The sequence below is a fragment of the Pogona vitticeps genome, chromosome 1 (genome assembly GCF_051106095.1).
Source record: "Pogona vitticeps strain Pit_001003342236 chromosome 1, PviZW2.1, whole genome shotgun sequence".
Classification (NCBI taxonomy): Eukaryota; Metazoa; Chordata; class Lepidosauria; order Squamata; family Agamidae; genus Pogona; species Pogona vitticeps.
The window spans coordinates 112,357,121-112,372,380 of record NC_135783.1 but is presented as its reverse complement, the minus strand read 5'-3'; the positions used below and the strand labels follow the sequence as shown (position 1 = coordinate 112,372,380).

Sequence of the window (15,260 nt, the reverse complement as noted above, 5' to 3'; positions counted from 1 at the left end):
AGGCCTCTTCATAACCCTTTGCCTACTCATGTATTCTCACTGGAAATGCCTTTTGGGTGTCTAGCCAGGCTCTGAAATTGAAACAGTACCTAGTTGCACTAAATACCATCTTAGGGATATTTGTAAGGGGAAATCCACCCCATATTTTCTTCCAAATGTCCTCTTGGCTCCTGCATTCACATCACCTAAGCAAATCGGATTACTCAACCCAGTGTTGCCAACATAATATACAATTGTGGCCTATTCTGTGTTTTATGGTGGGATGGTTATCACAAGCTTCTTGTGGTATTAGGTTAGTTTGCAGAATCTTTCTTACAGGCCATAATTTGACATTTGTATAGATTTTCTGTGTAATGATTCAGTGAGTAGAACAAGGTGAGGTTCCTGTACCCTGTTCAGAGATGCTTTCCAAAGAAATAGTTTGGAAAATTCCACAACCCCTTACAATTGGTTGCACTCAGTGAGACTAGCCAGAGTTGTAGGTCAGACCATATGGAAGGCCAGAAGTTCCCTATGCCAACTTTATAGGCATGTAGCCGTGCTGGAATGAATTTTGATTTGGAGGGTAACGAGTCAACATAATATCTGCAATTCTGTGCTTGCCAGTTTTCCAGCAAGTGTTGCCTAAGTTTGCATAAAACAGCTTCCTCAATTTTTGGCTTTTCCAGACATTTTGGTCTTAGCTGTCATCACTGGCTTGGCTATGCTAGTTGTGTTATGGACACCCACCTGAAAAGATCTGAGAGGTCCTTGCTGGGGAAGGATGGCTACAATCTTAACCATATGATTCTAGAACACCATTTATGTCTGAAAAGCTAGTATCCTCCTGCCAAAGAAGACTGAGCTGATGCTACAGAAGCTTATAGGGTTCTCAGAGGTGAGCTGGAATAGAGTACCACTACATTATACTAGTTTATTTGAACCTGTAGAAAAAGGATGGCCAGATAAAGACCTCTTGTTTTTTTCTAGCTGTGCATACAGATTAGTTACTCATAGACTTTATTCTCTCTCTCTCTCTCTCTCTCTCTCTGTGCGGTCTCTCCCTGCTTTTTCTTTCTCCTTCATTTTTAGTATAAGAAATCGCTGCCAGATCTGCTTACATAGAAGCTGCCTCTGGGGCTTTGCTGTCCAAGCTGAGTGATCTCTTTTCCTTCTGCATTATTTTTAAATAGATTTCCTAGTTAATAAAGCAGCAAGTTTCTTTTTCTTTTTCTTTTCTTTCTTTCTACCAGTTTCCAGGGAAAATGCTCCCACTTTAATATTTATAAGCTCAGCACTAGCTTGGTACACTCTGCCAGTAAAATGCATTGGTGGCTGATACAAGCAAAAAGGTTCAGTGGGGGTAGTGGCCTCCTGGCAAGGCAAAAAAAAAAAGGACGATAGGGAGTCAATGAAGTTTGGGACCCATTGATTAAAGGCAGTAGAAGAAAGAAGCGGCAGTGATGCCCCCTGCCTTCAACTCAGTGATGAAAAGGGGAACGAAAAGGGCAACATATCTTCAGGATGCAACGACCTGTTATTGGAAGCTAAGAGCAGGAGCTAAGACCCTCTTCTATCCACCACTCTCATACTTGAAAGCCCACAAAGATTCGGTTCTGTAGGCATGAATTCCAAAACCAGTAAACACTGTTGAAATTTCTCATGTGACTCTCATGCAGGTTGGCTCAAACGTCAAAACTAGGATTTTTCTGTTGACTTCAGGAACATTATTCCAGCAGAAATTAAATGTGAAGACTCTTATGTCTACTCTGTATGTGTGAGCACAAAATCCCATTACATTTGTTTAAAATACAGTGGTGCCTCGCTTAGCGACGTTAATCCGTTCTGGACAAAATGTCGCTAAGCAATTTCATTGCTAAGCAATTTTTTAAAGCCCATAGAAACGCATTAAAACGCATTTAATGCGTTCCTATGGGCTTAAAAACTTACCTTTCAGCGAAAATCCTCCATAGCGCCGCCATTTTCGCTGCCTCTTAAGTGAGGTGGGTGGCCATTTTGTTTTTCCGATGGCCATTTTGAAACCGCCGATCAGCTGGCCGAAAATGGGGGCTTTGCGATGATCGCTTCCCTGCGATCATCGCAAAGCAAATTTTCCCCATAGGGACCATCGCTAAGCGATTGCTTTTGCAATGGCAAAAAGTCCATCGCTAAGCCATTTCGTTGCTCGACGGAGCGATTGCTAAGCGAGGCACCACTGTATTATTACGTTCTGTAGCCACACCCATTTGTAAAAGAACATTCCAGCCAATACTATGCAGAAATGCTACTCTTTGCTAGTGACGTAATGTAACACTGAAATTATTTTCCCCAAAGATGGCAGATGGTTGATACAATGTACCAGTCCAATTTCCTTGTTTCTGTTTTTTTGCTTTGGCCATTTTGTTTTGTTTTGGGGTTTTTTTTTTGGCTTTGTAGTTTTGTTGCTTAGTGTTCCGATTGCAGATTGGCTTGAACTATGCATGTCATCCAGCGATCTTTCTGACTGATGAAAACATTGTAAATAGATTACAGTGACAGCTCAAGATAATGATGAACATTTAAGATCTAGTAAATTAGCCATCTCTAATGAATGTTTAATTACCTTTCGTATTAATGAACCAATATTTAATCTAATTTACTGGCATCCTAATCCAAATTTAGTAATTAATTTCTCTGCTGTGACCATTCTATGCTAGGTAAGGATGGAGGACTTTAAATTTAATTTAATAATCCACTGCTGTTTTATTATAGTTAATATTGCTCAGTTTAAACTTCATGCGTAGATTTCACTTTATTAATTTATAATTACATTTTAGATCCCTGACACTGCCATTGATTGTTATTAGCTATATTATTCGCTATTTAATTTTTGTATAGTTTGTTTATACCGTATTGTTATTTATTTATTTTTATCACCACTTTGCACTTTACACTTTAATCTATAAATTGGAGATTGAAGTCCTGTCACCCAGGGAGGGCGTTATGAACAACATACAAACTGTAACGGGCAGAGGAAGGTATGGCGTTGGCCCAACAGCAATTAAGCCTGAAAGAATGAGGCTATCCCTCATTCTAACTCTGTCGCCAATGGTCAGAACCGAGGTAACTTGCTCAGCCAGCCATCCACTCTGTCCCTGATGTTTATAGATGCCAGATCTGTCTTGAATAAAGCGCAAATTATTCAGGACTTTATCTGGATAAAGTGACTGACCTGGCATGTATTACTGAGACCTGGGTGGCTGCAGAGGGTGGCATAGCCCTATCACTAATCTGCCCACCCAGATATTCCATCCATCATCAAGGTAGACTGGAGGGCTGGGGAGCGGGAGTCAGCATTACTTATAAAACACCTTTGAGGTTGTCAGGCCTTCTGTCTTGACAATCCCAGGCCTGCAGGCCCTCCACGTGCTGGTGGGAGCCATGGATGAATTTGGGATGGTGCAGGCTTACCATGCTCCCCGTGGCCCAGCACTCTCCTTTCCGGAGCTGACTGGCTTCATCTCGTCGGTGGCATTGAGGTCCCCCAGGCTTCTTGTCGTGGGAGAACTTTAATGTTCATGCCGAGGCTGGGACCACTGCTCCAGCTCTTGAGTTCTTGGAAATCATGGCTTCCTTGGACACGTCCCAACATGTGAATGGCCCCACCCATGTGGCTGGTCATACTCTAGACCTGGTATTCTCAACTGAATAGGGAGAGAATGATCCAAAGGTGACCAACGTGACATCAGTCCCCATGTCATGGTCGGAGCACCACCTGGTAAAATGCAACCTCTTGGTGATATCCCCCCCCCTTTGCAGGGAGCAGGGACCTATTAAAATGGTCCACCCCAGCAGGCTATTGGATCCTGTTAGTTTCCAAGATGTGATGTGGGGGTTAACAGCTGAGCTAGTTGGCACTCCTGTCGAAGCTTTAGTGGATGGTTGGTATACTGCTGCCACTAGGGTAGCTGACACAATAGCGCCTAAATGTCCCCTTTGTTGCTGAGCACACCCAGCTGCTTGGTATAACCAGCAGCTACGTGTGATGAAGCAAAATAGGAGGAGGCTAGAGAGCATTTGGAGATGGGATCCGACAGAAGCTAATTTAATAGCTGCTAAAATCGCATCTAACATCTATTTAGCTAAAGTGAAGGCCACAAGACGATCTTACTTCGTGTCCTGGATAAATGAAGCTCATGACCATCAAGCTGAACTTTTTCGTATTGTGCGTGATTTATCCAGGGTTGCTCACAGTGCTAGGCCTCCCAGTAGTATCTCCTGTGTATCTCCAATTTGAGGCCTTCTAAACACAAAGTGGAGGCCATCAGCTGGGACCTGGATTCCTCCTCTTTATCAATAGATCAAGCTAAGACGTCCACTGCTCCGCCTTGCCTGGAGAATCTGACAGAATTACAGCCGTCACTGTAACCATCACAATTACTGACGTCACTTGAGGTTGACAGGATGCTTGAATGCTGTAGAGCCACCACCTCTTCACTGTTGAGACCATTATCACCAGGTCTCTCCTTGAGGGCAAGGTGCCCCTTGCCCTCAAGGAGACACTCATTAGACTAATCTGGAAAAAGCCCAACTTGGTGGCATGAGTTATAAACAACTATAGAACTGTCACCGATGTTCCTTTTATGAGCAAGCTGGTGGAGAGAGTGGTGGCTGATCTGCTTCAGGCACTCCTGAAGGAGACCAGTGCTCTTGATCCATTCCAGTCTGGGTTTAGGCCGCGTGATGGCACAGAGACTGCATTGTTTACCCTGCAAGATGACCTTTTGAGGGAGACCAACAGGGGCAAAATGTCCTTGTTGCTCCTCCTTTGATATTGTCAACTGTTACTACAGTATCTTTCTGGGGAGACTCTCCAGGATAGGGATCGGAGGTCAGGCTTTGGCCTCCAGGTCTTTCCTGGAGGACCATCCCCAGAGAGTAAAACTTGGGAAAATGTTGTCCGCTCAGTGGACTCTCAAATGCGGAATCCCACACGGTTCGATAATCTCCCCAATGCTATTTCATATCTATGTGAGGCCGCTGGGGGAGGTCATCAGGAGTTTTGGAGCTTTGTGTCATCAATATGTAGATGACACCCAGCTCTATCTCTTCTTCCACCCTTCTGCAGTGGATGCTGTCCCATCCCTTGAGTGCTGCCTACATGCTGTACTGGGATGGATGAAGGTTTCTAGACTGAGGCTGAACCCAGACAAGATGGAAACCCTGTGGGTGGGACCCTCTCATGTCTGTGGTTTGGGAGCCTCCCTTTCCTTTAGTGGGGGGTCTCTTTTACCTTGAAGGATGAAGTGCACAGTTTGGGTGTACTCCTGGACCCAGCGCTATCAATGGAAACCCAGATAGCATCTGTGGTTTGCACTGCCTATTTTCAACTAAGGTGAATCGCTCAGCTGTGTCCCTACCTTGACACCAGGTCTCTCACCACACTGGTCCATGTGTTCGTAGTCCTGAGATTAGACTACTGCAATGCTGTCTATGTGGGGCTGCCCTTGGGGCTATCACGGAGACTCCAATGGGTCCAGAACTCAGCTGCCAGATTGCTATTTATTTATTTCATTTATTTTTCTGGCTTTTACCCTGTCTGTCTAGATTAAATGAATCTACTCTGGGCGACTTACATTCTGAATATAAAACAAAATTAAAAACACACAATATCAAACAACATAGAGATAAGCAAAGTCCAAGATGGTAAGACATGGGGAATTAAGAAATGGAAGGGGAGGAAGGCCTGCCTGAAGGACCAAGTCTTCAGCTTGTTCTTAAAATCTCCCAGCAAGGGTGCCAGGCGAATCTCAAGGGGCAAGATGTTCCAGAGGAGAGGGGCCACCGCCGAGAAGGTATAGTTTCTAGTTCTTCTGGGCCTCTCTCGCGGTCAAGCTGCTCAGCCACCCAGCCTGGCTAGATCGAGTGATATGGGTGAGAACCGGCCCCTTGTCAAGTATTGGGGTCCTAAACTGTTTAGGGCTTTATATGTAAGCATTAACACCTTGGAAGTCAATGCGGAAACGAATGGACAACCAATGTAAGGCGCAAAGGGGGGGGATGTGCTGGTATTTTTTCACCCCAGTTAATAATCTGGGGACCATGTTCTGGACCATTTGTAGTTTCCACATCAGTCTCAAGGGCAGCCCCATGCATTACAGTAGTCTAATCTCGAGATTATGAGTGCATGTACCAGAGTGGTGAGCACCCCAACATCATGTCAGGTCAGATAGGAGCGTAGCTGGGCAATCCGCTGAAGTTGTAGATGGGCAGTGTGGATCACAGACACTACCTGGGACTCGATGGTAAGCTCTGGGTCAAGATGAACCTCTAGGTTGTGGACCACATGCTTTGTGCTGAGAGTCAACAACCCTCCCCCCCAAAAAAGAGAGAGAGCTTTCCAAACCACTGATAGGAGGGAAACCACCCTCAAGACCTCCATCTTGTCCGGGTTCAGCCTCAGTCCATTCTCCTGCATCCATTGCAGTACAGCCCCCAGGCAGCGCTCAAGGTGTGTACTGATGACACGAAGCCCCACGCCCCCAGACGACGCCTCCTAGTGGCCTCATATAGATATTAAACAGCTTTGGAGAGATGATCAAGCTCTGCGGCACTCGCAATTGAGAAGCCACGAGGCCGATACACTCTCTCCAAGCTGAGCTGTCTGGGGATGGTCCTCGAAGAAGGACCAGACCCAGGCAAGAGCCAGGCCACTGATCCCCAACTCAGAAAGCCATCCCAGGAGGATACCACAGTCGACTGTATCAAAGGTGGCTGAGATATCAAGGAGAACTAACAAGGACATTTTGCCCCTGTTGGCTTCCCTCAGTACATCATCAAGCAAGGTGACTAATGCCGTTTCCATAGCATGACATGGCCTGAAGCCCGACTGGAACAGATGCTAAGTGGGGTGAGGAGACTTGAGAATATTTCCTGCACCTTGGCTTCCCTGCACTGGCTACCTGTTCGTTGTACGTGCCAGCTTCAAGGTAATAGTGTTAACATACAAAGCCCTAAACAGTTTGGGACCTCATTACTGTACCTGACAGAATGGCTCCTTCCGACCAGCTCAGCCCATCCAGTAAGATCTTCCCACGTTGGGTAGTTGAGGGTTCTGGCCCTGAGAGAGGCCTGGAAATCAATGACTAGAAACCGTGCTTTCCCGGTGGTAGCCCCACAATTGTGGAATGCTCTCCTGCCTGAAATCCAGCTGGTGCCCTCACTGGGAACTTTTAAGAAATTATTAAAAACATTCCTTTTTAGACACGCCTTCCCGGACTCTATTCCACCTTGATTCAACTTATTGTTCAACCCCACCATCTTTTCCTTTCCCTTTTTTATGTTAATGTTTACTGATATTATTTTTATTTGTTTAATTCTGCATTGATTGTTTTATACCTTGATTTGTTATTATATTGTCTGTTTTATTATGCTATGGAAACCACCCAGAGTGGCCTGGGTTGCTAGATGATAGTTAGTTAGTTAGTTAGTTAGTTAGTTAGTTAGTTAGTTAGTTAGTTAGTTAGTTAGATAGATAGATAGATAGATAGATAGATAGATAGATATAGATATAGATATAGATATAGATATAGATAGATAGATAGATAGATAGATAGATAGATAGATAGATAGATAGATAGATAGATAGATAGATAGATAGATAGATAGCTCAGTGGTTTAGGTTGGGAGTTTGATTCCCCACTGTGCCTCCTTGGCAGAGGCTGGACTTAGGGATTAGTAGGATCCCTTCCAGCTCTGCAGTTTTAAGATTATTACTGTCATTAATTCAGATATGGGCACATTTAGCCCTCCAGATATTTATTTCATTTATTTGTTGTGTACAGTTCCTATCAGACTTTGTTGGCACAACCAATAGTGAGGAATTATGGGAGCTTCAAATAAGAAAGAAGCAGCAGCTTTGAAGCAGCACAGTTACTTGCCCTTACGTACTTTATTACTTCCTCTGTTAATGATTTGCAAAATCATCCTGAAATTTCTGGTAAAAAGCCATTTAACCAAACTAAGCCAAAACAAACAGTGAAAAGCACTCTGTCGGACTCCAGTCCTTTACTTGCCTAGACTAAAAAAACAGCATGAAGATCTGGATCAAGGCCAAGCTTCCATCCATTCTCCTTTGGGGTCTTCTGGAAGCGGTAAGTTTCCAAGCTCCAACCACAACATGTCAGTTCCCTTTAATTCAATGACTAGCTGATTAAATGATGGTTTGAGTGATTCATGAAAGTACCATCCCCGGCACCCACTGCAGGCTGGGCAGTGATATCATTTGACATCACCTCATCTGACACAATGCTTTTCTATGTAGGTCATTTACACGTTCAGCTGCAAGTCCCCAAATGTTGGGTAAACAAGTGCAATGTGCCTGAACCAGCCATATTCAGATATGTCCCCTGCCGTCTATTTGTGGTGGTGAGATATTTGAAGTAAGTTCTGTGACAGTCACGGGCAATGAATTGTCTCTATCCTTTTGCCAGTGGTATTATTGTGAGGGCAATAAACTGGGGTTTTTAGAGAGGGCCACCCATGCGTATATACTTAGTATCAGGCTATGGGTATGCAGTGTTTTCATTGGCTGCAATATGGCCAGCCCAGATGTTTGAGGAACATGCCTTGAAAAACCAAATACAGAAGAGGAAAGGAGAAAGCTGGTTTCGTCAAAGCCTAATGACTTGGGTTTGGTCACATAATGCAGCATTCATTTATCCCATTGTGTCCCCCCCCTCCCCGGCATGGGCTTGGCAGTGGACCGCAGCTGCTGCATGCTGGAGACCCTTGTGACTTACAGGTTAAAATGTAGAGCTTTGAAATATGACCTTCTTCTTCTTCTAACAATATCTATCAGAATCCCACAGTTTAGCAAAGACATTCTAGGAGGTATAATCCAAAAAGTAGGTCTTCTAGCTCCCAGTCCAAAATATTGAGCACACCTAGTCCTTGAATAAAGCCAAAGCAGCACGACAACAGAGCATGGACAGAGTTCCTACTCCAATCCTCTGAAGATGCCGGCCACAGAGATTGGCAAAACGTCAGGAAGAACAACCTTCAGAACACGGCCAAAGAGCCCGAAAAACCTACAATAACCAGCATGACAACAGTTGATGCAAAGCCTGAAACAATGGGAAAATCTTCAACTGTTAGACCTTTACAACAGTGCTTATCTCTTAGGGTGGGGCTCCTTTGCCTATAGTAGGGTAAATTCCACAATTACAGCTCTCTCCTTTGTTGCAGTATTACTGGAAGTGCTGGGTGTGACATTTCTATGCTGCCCAGTCATTAAATGACCTGGACCTTCCTTTAAGGAACAGTATAGCAGCCTTTCCAGTTTCTGGCTACCTGAAAGGCTATTTCTTGTGTTTGTGTACATGCTGGGCACTCAGCTGGTACTCGTATGGAACTTTGATTTAATGTGTCTCAGGTGCACTCTTGTGTTTCAGAAATAAATGAGTTTGTTCTTTACAATTGAACCATTTAAATCTGTGAAGATTCTCAGTCATGCAGGTGAGGTTACCTGGAAGTTGAGTCATGGCAACTGGACTTCTTTCTTATTAGGTTGAAACATTTAGCTACTCATCCAAGTAGTTTATTCAGACTGAAGAAGCTACATACTTGGATGAGTAGCAAAATGTTTCAACCTAATAAGAAAGTCCAGTTGCCATGACTCAACGTCCAAATAAACTATTTAAACTTGTGCCATATGAGAAGACTGTCTTGTATTTGCCACAGTAGTTTCACACCTGTACACAGTCCTCAAACTCAACATGATTTTGCACTCAGTGGATGCAACCCTGCAGTTTTTTGTTTTTGTTTTTGCTATAGTAGAGAGAGAGTTCAGTACATATACACCTACATTCTACATACTTACTCAGGAAAAAGCCCCCATTAAAAATAAAATGGCGTACTGCATAATTCTGCCTAGGATATTGTGCAGGAAATTGCTTTCCAAAATAGTTCACTGGAAGAAAAGTGATTTTAAAAGGCAGGGATAGAAGATAGCAAGAGTGTGTGGGGGAAACCACACCCTTTCAGGCTAACAAGCTGGCAGAAAGCATTTGTGTGTGAAACAGTTTTCACAGCTGTCTAAAATTGGCTGCTGTTGATGATAATAATCCGCCGCGTAATGTTCAGACTCCCAGCTGGTTCCTTAGTTTATTCTGAGAAGCAAGTGAAATATTTCTGATATTCCCGTGGCAGAACATTTCCTCCCTGGTCATTCTTCATGCCACTCTGTCCATTATCCTTTCTGTTTGAAAGATTTCAACCTTTTTCAAACAGAGGTTACCCCTTTTCTCCTGTAAGATTTGAAAGCCCAACCTAATATTGCTTATATGTGTTCTCTGTATATCTGTAGCAGAGAAAAAGTCAACTTAATGCAAAAGCCAGAATACAGGGGTATCCTTCTGCTAGATCGTGCCGCTTCTGACAGAATTAGAGAGACTGTCTCCCTCTGCAGTCACTTACCTCGTGCACATTAAAATCCTGATCTGGGAGGTCTGGAAAATCTTCTGAGGTGGGTCTCCTCTCCAATCCTGGTACAGTAGAGAGCAGCAGATGGAGATGGGGAGACAACCAATTCCACTGGCATTGGATGCCAAAGTGTACTTTTATTACATCAGAGGTATTTGTTTTTAATAAAAACAGTATGGTATAAATTTGGTGGAAGTCATGTGCTTGCAGAAGAAATATCTTGAAATACTGGTATTCAGTAATAGCCCTTGCACAAAAGGTCACGATCCACAAGATATTGAGAAAACGGTTGTTGTGGGTTTTTCCAGCTGTTTGGCTGTGACCAAACAGCCAGGAAAACCCACAGCAACCATCGTATCCTGGCCATGAAAGCCTTTGAGAAGACATGTTGGAAAGACTTTATCATGCCATATATGAACACAAATTCTAAAAGTCTTTTTGTTAGAAACCAAGCCTCACCTTGACTGCTGTGACAAAAACTGGCTTCTGGTGGATTGCCCTAAGCGTTGCTAAGCCTTGCAACAGCTCAAGTGGTGTCACAAACTCTTGCAGAAGTGCTACAAGTCACGAGGACATCTGCCACTGGATTCCCTTCTACCTGTTGTAGCAACCTCTTCTTGCAGGGAACATCAGTGCAGAGGGGCTGCAGGATGCATCTCTGGACTTCCAGACGGTAAAACGTCCCTTGGGGTGTAGGTGTAGACAAGGATCTGCATGAGGAAAGGGAAAGACTGGCACAGATGCCAGCTGTGCCAGTGGTTGCTGAAGCTACATTGTGGATGAATTCAAAGCCAGACATAGATCCCTTTGGATTTTTGTCTGAGATGGTAGTGCTATGCATTGTTTATGGCATGGATGAGAGGTGTGATGAGCACAATTATTATTAATAATAATTTCAATGATTTTGAAGCAGTTTCTCCAAAGTGTGATATCAGGAACCACAGGGTTAAACTGCTGCAAGGAAACTATATGTGCCAAAGGAGTACTGGCAGCAGAACAGAGAGTAATAATTAACCCCAAACCAGCAGCAAATAGCTTTGTTTGAACACTGTGCATAACAGTCAAGAACTCCGTTCAGCAAACATCATTGTTTAAAGACACAGTGTGGGTGACCTGCACTTTAAAGTCTTGGAGAGTGTTTATGCCATATAGGGATTTTGTTAGTGGTAGAAAGAATGCAGAAAAGATGTTCAATTTGCATTCTCCCCAATGTGGGTTTTATATTTGTGTCACAGACCTATTTCAACATATCAGTTTAAGCCTTTTGTTAAACTGCATAGGCTTTCTGTTTCTGGAGCTCGCTCAGCTACATTAATGGGTGGATTGTCAATAGGCTGCCTGAATGAAAGTTTTGGTGTGACAAAATATGAGTTTCTGCTTCTTCATTTTAGTGTTTTTGGACACAGAAACGGTTTTGCAACTAGAAAAATGTGTATTTGCTTCACACAAAACTGTAGCTGCAGTCCCGTAGTCCTTTACTTCAGTGAAGGTGTCATACAACTGTGTTATAAGTATTCCTTTTGCATATACATACTGTATGTCTGAAGACATTGAGCCTGATTTTTTTCATCCCAGAATGCCAAGGTACACAATCCTATTTCTCAGTCATGAGGAAAAGTAAACTTACCTGATTTGGGGGCAGGGGGGGAGACTTACATTACATATTTGTAATTAGCACAATAAGAAATCCAATTTGTGATTTATCATGTTCAGCCTATATTGTATTTTATAGCACACCTTTTTCAAAGATTCAAGTTCACAAAATAAAATGTTGGACTAAAAGACACAGAAAGGGCATGTTCAGAGGTGAAGCCCCTGAGTGTTCAATTGCATGACACATACACAAGCGTGCTCACTCTGTGATATGCCTACCAGTGCACCTAATAGGTTTGTAGGAGGAGAGGAGAAAGAGAGGAAGCATCCACCTATGGAGAAGAAGGGAGGGAATCCCCACTCTGTCCCAACCCACATTCTCTTGGGCGGAACTGAAATAGATCTCTCTCTCTCCCCTTCCTCCAACAGAGGCTTTACATTTCATGGAACCTAAACTCCACAAAGTAGTGATCTGCCCAAGATAGCAGAACTACAAAGAGTTTTGCCATTTCCAGACCAGCATCATCCTATCTAGGACATAAACTCCTGTTCCAGAGAGTGGCCAGCCAGATACCATTTGGGATAGATCCACGGTTGACATGAAGGCTCATGGCAGTCCTGTCAGGGTGACCTCAGCATAGATCTTTAAATCCTTCAGTACGACCAGCTAAAGAAAACACCATCACCACTGCTGTTCAGGCATCTCAGTTAGCACCATATGGTAGACGGTTGTGCAACAATCAGAATGCCAAAAGTGCTGCAACACAATCTCTACTGTGTTCCTGGAGCCACTTAAGCTGGCACACTATTGGACTGGACTCCTTAATCTCATGTGCTGTTCCTCGGTGGAGAAGAGCTCTGCTCATGCAAATTGTCTTGTATTTCCTTTCCTGATGGCATCTGCACAACATCCGATCCTGTTCTTTGGTGTCTCAGGGCTCTCAAAAGAAGATTTTAAGGAGGACTGACAATATGTGGGATTAAGTGACAGAGGCTGTCAACAATAACGGTGTGCCCTACCCCACATTCACAAACATATTTGCATCCTTGTTAAAGGAACTGCGTCAAGGTGTCATGGTTATTGTACAATACACGGATTGTCTGGAATGCCTCCACCCTTTTGTTTCCTTGAGGAGAAAGGAATGGGAATTTGGTGGCCCCCAGGCAGCTGTTCCTTATCTTATTTGCTACTGACCTAGTTCAGAGCTTGGCAGGCAGGCAGGCAGGAAGAACGAAAACTCCTCCTTCCGATTAGAATATCCTTTTCCAAAGGGAGACTTTTGTTGTTATGTGCTGTCAAGTCATCTCTGACTCATGTCGACCCTATGAATGAACTATCTCCAAAATCTCCTGTCCCCAGACACCCTGTTCAGTTCTTGCAGATTCAAGCCTGTGGTCTTTTTAAGGGAGTCAGTCCATCTCATATTTGGTTTTCCTCTTTTCCTGTGGCCCTCCACCTTTCCTGGCATTATTGTCTTCTCATGATGTGCCCAAAGTAGGACAGCCTCAGTTTCAACATTTTTGCCTCCAAAGATACTTCAGGCTTGATTTGATCAAGGACTCAGGTGTTTGTCTTTCTGGCAATCAAGGGTATCTGCAAAACTCTCCTCCAGCACCACATTTCAAACAAATCACTTCCCCCCCATCTGTTTTCTTAACTGTCCAGCTTTCACACCCATACACGCTGATCAGAAATACAAGAGTGTGCATTATCTTGGTCTTGATCTCCAAGAACACATCCTTACAGGGAGACTAGAAGGCTCAAAAAGATGCTTGTGGCAAGCAGTTCTTTTCACATAATTGTGGGAGCTAGCTATGAGATGGGACGTCCTATAGTTCCACTTCCACCCTTTTTGCTGACCCATTCCTTGCCTTACAGATATGAAGAAATCGAAATGCGTTCCTTTATGCACATGTGTGAAAACTGTGTTGTGTGACTACACACAGGCGCCTATTGGGAGTTCCGTGCACTTAGTTGCAAGCAGTCCTTGTTAGATGAGGACTACTGCCACCATACACTGTGTTCCTCTGTGACAGATCGTGTCAGTGGAGACCATGTGAGATCTGCTGAAGCAACTCTGCTGGATTCCTAGCACTCTTACATCTGCAGGGCAACTCCTTGATGAATGGGAATGGCTGCTGAATTTATACAGCAAATCAGTGGTAAGGAGAAGAATGTGTTTGTGAATGGCCCTTCTTGAATGGATCAGCAGTGGGGAACTTGCATCTGTGCGTTTCATAAAAAGGGAACCAAACCACTCCAGCTACCGCTGGGTCCTGCATTCTTTTTGTTTCTCCTACCCCCTTTGTTTTAGTTGGATCAATTGTGTGACACTGACATCTAGAGGGCTCTAAGGAAGATGCACGTGGCAGCAGGAAAGTGTTGGAACAACCACAGAATTTGGTACAGAACAAATAGGAGGTCCTATGAGGGTCAACTCATCTGTTATGTGACCGCATGTGTATGCGAATAACCATGTCTACAGGTTATGCAGAACTGTAACCAAGCCCAACTCCAAGCAGTGTTTAGCTACTTTGCAAACATGAATTTCTTGTGTACATTTATGATTACAATCAATTATGGTAGAAAGCTAAAAAGCAGCACTTACCCCTGCAACTTTTCTTTATTTTCAGTGGAGGATTTATTCAGAAATGGTGTTTGAATTTATGTTTATATGTCAGACGGAATGTATTTAGCACTTAGGTTTCAATGCTCATATTATACACATTTTCCTTTTTTGCTCTATTCTTACCATTTTAACAGCTTAGCTGCTGTTATATTACAAATGCGAGGGGTACCCACAATCACCACATCATACACTTCCTGGAGAAAACAATGATAATTTCTACAGTATTTGATTCTGAATAGCTGAGCAACCATTTTTTTCCATTGCTGTTCATTGCCTTAGGTGCAGAGTTGGCCAGTGTGTGGCCTGTGGAACACATCTGTGTCCCCCCCCCACGCACACACACACTTTGGGCAAACAAACAAGAGCAATCTATTATTTACCTTTTCTACCTAAATCTGAAGAAGCAGGTATCTAGCATTAGCAGAGTAGATGAAAGCAAATATCCTGGTGCTTAATCTAGAAAAGATTGATGTGTTCCTGGTAAGTTGAAAGGCAGATGGAAGAACAGGAATCCAACCTGTGGTGGATGGGATTACACCCTCCCCACCCCTGAAGACCCAGGTTGTGAAGCTGAGGTGTGCTCCAGTGCAGTGGAGG

General features: G+C 43.7%; 1 long non-coding RNA gene across 1 annotated transcript; it reads left to right on the top strand.

Annotated features, from left to right (window-relative positions):
- Nucleotides 1-6,387: 6,387 nt before the first annotated feature.
- Nucleotides 6,388-14,992, top strand: LOC140706998 (uncharacterized). Its single transcript, XR_012087000.2, has 3 exons — nt 6,388-8,111; nt 10,886-11,113; nt 12,463-14,992. It is a non-coding gene; the product is annotated as an uncharacterized LOC140706998 (long non-coding RNA).
- Nucleotides 14,993-15,260: the final 268 nt, after the last annotated feature.